This window comes from Osmerus mordax, chromosome 24, assembly GCF_038355195.1.
Source record: "Osmerus mordax isolate fOsmMor3 chromosome 24, fOsmMor3.pri, whole genome shotgun sequence".
Lineage (NCBI taxonomy): Eukaryota > Metazoa > Chordata > Actinopteri > Osmeriformes > Osmeridae > Osmerus > Osmerus mordax.
The window spans coordinates 10,339,520-10,347,072 of NC_090073.1; the positions used below are offsets into that span (position 1 = coordinate 10,339,520).

The 7,553-nt window shown below is 38.9% G+C and overlaps 1 long non-coding RNA gene across 1 annotated transcript; it reads left to right on the plus strand.

Moving 5' to 3' along the window:
• Positions 1 to 390: 390 nt before the first annotated feature.
• On the plus strand, positions 391 to 1,454 carry LOC136932942 (uncharacterized). The gene is made up of 2 exons (XR_010874786.1): positions 391 to 747; positions 859 to 1,454. It is a non-coding gene; the product is annotated as an uncharacterized lncRNA (long non-coding RNA).
• Positions 1,455 to 7,553: the final 6,099 nt, after the last annotated feature.

Genomic DNA, 7,553 nt, shown 5'->3' on the forward strand with positions numbered 1-7,553 from the left:
AGAGCAGGAGGGATGTGGGCTTCCTAGACTGAGGGATTCAAACCCACTAATCACAACCAGAGTCACATGGACACGCGTGACTAGCAGGTGCTGCTACTGATCTTCAAAACAGGAAAACATGTAAATAACCATCAACTAAACCTTATATATATGTATATGTGTGTGTGTGTATAAGCAACTCCAATATACAAAAGATATAAAAAGGCAAGCCTTCATCTGGAGCAGATGGAACAAAACCAGGTATAAGCAAGAGGAATGACAACTTAGTGAACTAAAACCTTAAGAGTGATTCTAACAAGGGACTAGTGGTCTCATTTTCTTTAATAATGATCATACTTTTTTTGTTTAGTTTGTCAGTGCAAAATTATAGCCTACATAGGATAAGTTATTTGCTTTCTGTCTGTTGCATTTCAGGAAACAGTAATACAGATAAATAAAAGTAGACATTGTTATTAATAAACCCACAAACGTCTTAAGATATTTCCCAAAAAGGCATGACACACTCGCGAGGAGAGAAAACAACACTAGTAGTGGGAATCCCCCAGTGTGACGTAAACGGACCGCCCCTTGACTACTTAAACGCGCGTAGGCCTATAAGTAAAATGAGTTGGTTGTTGTCAGAAAGCGGGACAGTTACTACAAACTTCAAATCTCTACTGTCAGACCTAATCCCTGCGGCAACAATGAAACTGGAGCCGAGAACATCCTCTTTTAAGAGGTCGGAAAGCCAGAAAGCAATGAGCAAAGGTGAGTTAAAAATAGTTCGTTTAAAGGAATCGTAATTGAAGTCAAGTTTAACGGCTTAGGATATCTTCTGTAGTGTTGAATGAATCTAAACAAATCTTTCTATTTCTCCAGACCAGAAAGCCACCCAGGAGTGCGCGCAACAGCTGCGTAAAATCGGCGACCTCCTCAACCTCAAATGCCTTCTTGCGGATATGCTGGCGAAAAGAATCACCACGAAAGAGCCGAAAGTCAAGTGAAAACTGCTTCTCTAACTACGAATAACTAAAACTGAACACCTGTTGCCTGCTGTTATAGTGAAGAGAATTCGGATTCCAATCCAATGGGGAACGGCGCCTTATCCCGAAATGGAGATGGACTTTGCCGAAGAAAATACTGGACGATATTGCTCTTTGGCTGTCATGTGGATACACACACATTCTTACCTCGGTTAAACCAAAACACAGAGAATTTCTACTCTAAATGGAGTCTGCAGCCTAAAACAACGTCCCGTGGTTTGTAATTGTAGGGGCCATATCAAACTGCCTAAGCACCAGAGGTGCCACGAAATGCGGTGATGGAGTCAGAAATCTCCCTCCTCCTTGCCAATCCAACCCTTTAAGCTGTTTATCTGAATGTTCGTGATTGCAAGCTTTCTGCTACTTATTTCTTATTTATTCTAAGTTTTTGTAAACAACTTTGTTTCATAAAAACGTATTTATATAATTGTTCATGACGACTCATTCTTTCTTTTACATTTACACAAATGTGTCATGAAGTTACCAAAAGGTGTAAAGGGTAATGGGGTTTTAATATAAAGGCACTTTTAAGTATTTAATGATGCCATCCTAAAATTGCTTTTGATTCTCAACGGCAGTTATCAGTAGGGCGACTAACTCATGAATGGCACAATGGTTTTTTCGGATGATGGCCTTCATAAGAATCCCGAAGACAATTTCTTTATTAAGTCATTAGCCTCTTTCCAAACCCTCCCCAAAATCATCTTTCAATTTCCCACTTTTAATGCTGTTCCAACCATAAATGTATTGCGGGGCACATACAGAATGTATTTTCTATACCTTACATTTTTTACACAAATATCTGTACTTAACCAGGCTCCTTACTTTAACACACATACTAACACCTTTGGTCATTTAATCCAAAACACACATGCTAACCCCTTTGGTCATTTACCCCAAAACACATGCTAACCCCTTTGGACATTTCATCCTAAACACACATATTAACCTTTTTGGTCATTTTATCCAAAACACACACAACTAACCCCTTTGGTAATGTCATCCAAAACACACATGCTAACCCTTTTGTTATTTCATCCAAAACACACATGCTAACCCCTTTGGTCATTTACCCCAAAACACACATGCTAACCCCTTTGGTCATTTCATCCAAAACACACATACTAACCCTTTTGGTCATTTAGCCCAAAACACACATGCTAACCCCTTTGGTCATTTACCCCAAAACACATGCTAACCCCTTTGGACATTTCATCCTAAACACACATATTAACCTTTTTGGTCATTTTATCCAAAACACACACAACTAACCCCTTTGGTAATTTCATCCAAAACACACATGCTAACCCTTTTGTTATTTCATCCAAAACACACATGCTAACCCCTTTGGTCATTTACCCCAAAACACACATGCTAACCCCTTTGGTCATTTCATCCAAAACACACATACTAACCCCTTTGGTCATTTAGCCCAAAACACACATGCTAACCCCTTTGGTCATTTACCCCAAAACACATGCTAACCCCTTTGGACATTTCATCCTAAACACACATACTAACCCCTTTTGTTATTTCATCCAAAACACACATGCTAACCCCTTTTGTTATTTCATCCAAAACACACATACTAACCCCTTTTGTTATTTCATCCAAAACACACATGCTAACCCCTTTGGTCATTTCATCCAAAACACACATACTAACCCCTTTTGTTATTTCATCCAAAACACACATGCTAACCCCTTTGGTCATTTCATCCAAAACACACATACTAACCCTTTGGTCATTTCATCCAAAACACACATACTAACCCCTTTTGTTATTTCATCCAAAACACACATGCTAACCCCTTTGGTCATTTCATCCAAAACACACATACTAACCCCTTTGGTCATTTCATCCAAAACACACATGTTAACCCCTTTGGTCATTTCATCCAAAACACACATACTAACCCCTTTTGTCATTTCATCCAAAACACACATGCTAACCCCTTTGGTCATTTCATCCAAAACACACATACTAACCCCTTTTGTCATTTCATCCAAAACACACATGCTAACCCCTTTGGTCATTTCATCCAAAACACACATGCTAACCCCTTTGGTCATTTCATCCAAAACACACATGTTAACCCCTTTGGTCATTTCATCCAAAACACACATACTAACCCCTTTTGTTATTTCATCCAAAACACACATACTAACCCCTTTTGTTATTTCATCCAAAACACACATGCTAACCCCTTTGGTCATTTCATCCAAAACACACATACTAACCCTTTTGGTCATTTAGCCCAAAACACACACGCTAACCCCTTTGGTCATTTCATCAGAAACACACATACTAACCCCTTTGGTCATTTCATCCTAAACACACATATTAACCTTTTTGGTAATTTCATCCAAAACACACATGCTAACCCCTTTTGTTATTTCATCCAAAACACACATGCTAACCCCTTTTGTTATTTCATCCAAAACACACATACTAACCCCTTTTGTTATTTCATCCAAAACACACATACTAACCCTTTTGGTCATTTAGCCCAAAACACACACGCTAACCCCTTTGGTCATTTCATCAGAAACACACATACTAACCCCTTTGGTAATTTCATCCAAAACACACATGTTAACCCCTTTGGTCATTTAGCCCAAAACACATGCTAACCCCTTTGGACATTTCATCCTAAACACACATATTAACGTTTTTGGTAATTTCATCCAAAACACACATGCTAACCCCTTTGGTCATTTCATCCAAAACACACATGCTAACCCCTTTGCTCATTTACCCCAAAACACACATGCTAACCCCTTTGGTCATTTACCCCAAAACACACATGCTAACCCCTTTTGTTATTTCATCCAAAACACACATACTAACCCTTTTGGTCATTTAGCCCAAAACACACACGCTAACCCCTTTGGTCATTTCATCAGAAACACACATACTAACCCCTTTGGTCATTTCATCCAAAACACACATGTTAACCCCTTAGGTCATTTAGCCCAAAACACATGCTAACCCCTTTGGACATTTCATCCTAAACACACATATTAACCTTTTTGGTAATTTCATCCAAAACACACATACTAACCCCTTTTGTTATTTCATCCAAAACACACATGCTAACCCCTTTGGTCATTTCATCCAAAACACACATACTAACCCTTTTGGTCATTTAGCCCAAAACACACACGCTAACCCCTTTGGTCATTTCATCAGAAACACACATACTAACCCCTTTGGTAATTTCATCCAAAACACACATGTTAACCCCTTTGGTCATTTAGCCCAAAACACATGCTAACCCCTTTGGACATTTCATCCTAAACACACATACTAACCCCTTTTGTTATTTCATCCAAAACACACATGCTAACCCCTTTTGTTATTTCATCCAAAACACACATACTAACCCCTTTTGTTATTTCATCCAAAACACACATGCTAACCCCTTTGGTCATTTCATCCAAAACACACATACTAACCCCTTTTGTTATTTCATCCAAAACACACATGCTAACCCCTTTGGTCATTTCATCCAAAACACACATACTAACCCTTTGGTCATTTCATCCAAAACACACATACTAACCCCTTTTGTTATTTCATCCAAAACACACATGCTAACCCCTTTGGTCATTTCATCCAAAACACACATACTAACCCCTTTGGTCATTTCATCCAAAACACACATGTTAACCCCTTTGGTCATTTCATCCAAAACACACATACTAACCCCTTTTGTCATTTCATCCAAAACACACATGCTAACCCCTTTGGTCATTTCATCCAAAACACACATACTAACCCCTTTTGTCATTTCATCCAAAACACACATGCTAACCCCTTTGGTCATTTCATCCAAAACACACATGCTAACCCCTTTGGTCATTTCATCCAAAACACACATGTTAACCCCTTTGGTCATTTCATCCAAAACACACATACTAACCCCTTTTGTTATTTCATCCAAAACACACATACTAACCCCTTTTGTTATTTCATCCAAAACACACATGCTAACCCCTTTGGTCATTTCATCCAAAACACACATACTAACCCTTTTGGTCATTTAGCCCAAAACACACACGCTAACCCCTTTGGTCATTTCATCAGAAACACACATACTAACCCCTTTGGTCATTTCATCCTAAACACACATATTAACCTTTTTGGTAATTTCATCCAAAACACACATGCTAACCCCTTTTGTTATTTCATCCAAAACACACATGCTAACCCCTTTTGTTATTTCATCCAAAACACACATACTAACCCCTTTTGTTATTTCATCCAAAACACACATACTAACCCTTTTGGTCATTTAGCCCAAAACACACACGCTAACCCCTTTGGTAATTTCATCCAAAACACACATGTTAACCCCTTTGGTCATTTAGCCCAAAACACATGCTAACCCCTTTGGACATTTCATCCTAAACACACATATTAACGTTTTTGGTAATTTCATCCAAAACACACATGCTAACCCCTTTGGTCATTTCATCCAAAACACACATGCTAACCCCTTTGCTCATTTACCCCAAAACACACATGCTAACCCCTTTGGTCATTTACCCCAAAACACACATGCTAACCCCTTTTGTTATTTCATCCAAAACACACATACTAACCCTTTTGGTCATTTAGCCCAAAACACACACGCTAACCCCTTTGGTCATTTCATCAGAAACACACATACTAACCCCTTTGGTCATTTCATCCAAAACACACATGTTAACCCCTTAGGTCATTTAGCCCAAAACACATGCTAACCCCTTTGGACATTTCATCCTAAACACACATATTAACCTTTTTGGTAATTTCATCCAAAACACACATACTAACCCCTTTTGTTATTTCATCCAAAACACACATGCTAACCCCTTTGGTCATTTCATCCAAAACACACATACTAACCCTTTTGGTCATTTAGCCCAAAACACACACGCTAACCCCTTTGGTCATTTCATCAGAAACACACATACTAACCCCTTTGGTAATTTCATCCAAAACACACATGTTAACCCCTTTGGTCATTTAGCCCAAAACACATGCTAACCCCTTTGGACATTTCATCCTAAACACACATATTAACCTTTTTGGTAATTTCATCCAAAACACACATGCTAACCCCTTTTGTTATTTCATCCAAAACACACATACTAACCCCTTTGGTCATTTCATCCAAAACACACATGCTAACCCCTTTGCTCATTTACCCCAAAACACACATGCTAACCCCTTTGGTCATTTACCCCAAAACACATGCTAACCCCTTTGGTCATTTCATCCAAAACACACATACTAACCCCTTTGGTCATTTCATCCAAAACACACATACTAACCCCTTTGCTCATTTACCCCAAAACACACATGCTAACCCCTTTGGTCATTTACCCCAAAACACATGCTAACCCCTTTGGTCATTTCATCCAAAACACACATACTAACCCCTTTGGTCATTTCATCCAAAACACACATACTAACCCCTTTGGTCATTTACCCCAAAACACATACTAACCCCTTTGGACATTTCATCCTAAACACACATGCTAACCCCTTTGGTCATTTTATCCAAAACACACACACCAACCCCTTTGGTCATTTACCCCAAAACACACATGCTAACCCCTTTGGTCATTTAATCCAAAACACATGCTAACCCCTTTGGTCATTTGATCCAAAACACTCATGCTAACCCTTTGGTCATTTACCCCAAAACACATGCTAACCCCTTTGGTCATTTGATCCAAAACACACATGCTAACCCTTTGGTCATTTACCCCAAACACGCATGCTAACCCCTTTGGTCATTTAATCCAAAACACATGCTAACCCCTTTGGTAATTTACCCCAAAACACACACTAACCAGAGTGCGAATTATACAATGACCAGGGCGTAAAGTAATATTTACGATTACAGGTAAGAAGGATATATAAATGTATTGACCCCCCGACCTGTTGTTTTTACCTCTTTTGAGGGGGTCCAAGTGTTAATAAGGGGGGTCAAACCCCCCCAAGCCCCCCCGTAATTCGAACCCTGCACTGTTGCAGAGATGAAAAGTAACGAAGTACAAATACGTACTTGCTCCGGGAGTACAACGGTACTTAGAAATGACTTGCTGGACCTGATGTTAGTTTCCTCCAGGAACACAATGACTCTTACTGAGGGACTTGTTGCTCTTGTTGGTTAGTTGTAACTGATTTAACTTCTTGTACTCGCTGTGAATTATATTATTGTTGCTTCTTGAGGTTCATGTTGTTTAATTGTAACTTGTTTAACTACATACTCTTATGGTTCTTCCCATTGGCACTTATTTGCCTTCCACAATGTATGCTTCATGTTTTGGCTACCCACAATGTTTTGAGGCTATCTCGTTGTTTATGATCATTGACCTTTGCACTTTTGTAAAGCTCTCTCTTGGAAGTCGCTTTGGATAAAAGCGTCTGCTAAATGAAATGTAAATGTAAATTTATTTATTATTTATTAAATTTACTGGACTTAAGTAAATTTTTGTGTGTCAGTACTTTACCTGACTATTTATTTTTTCAGAC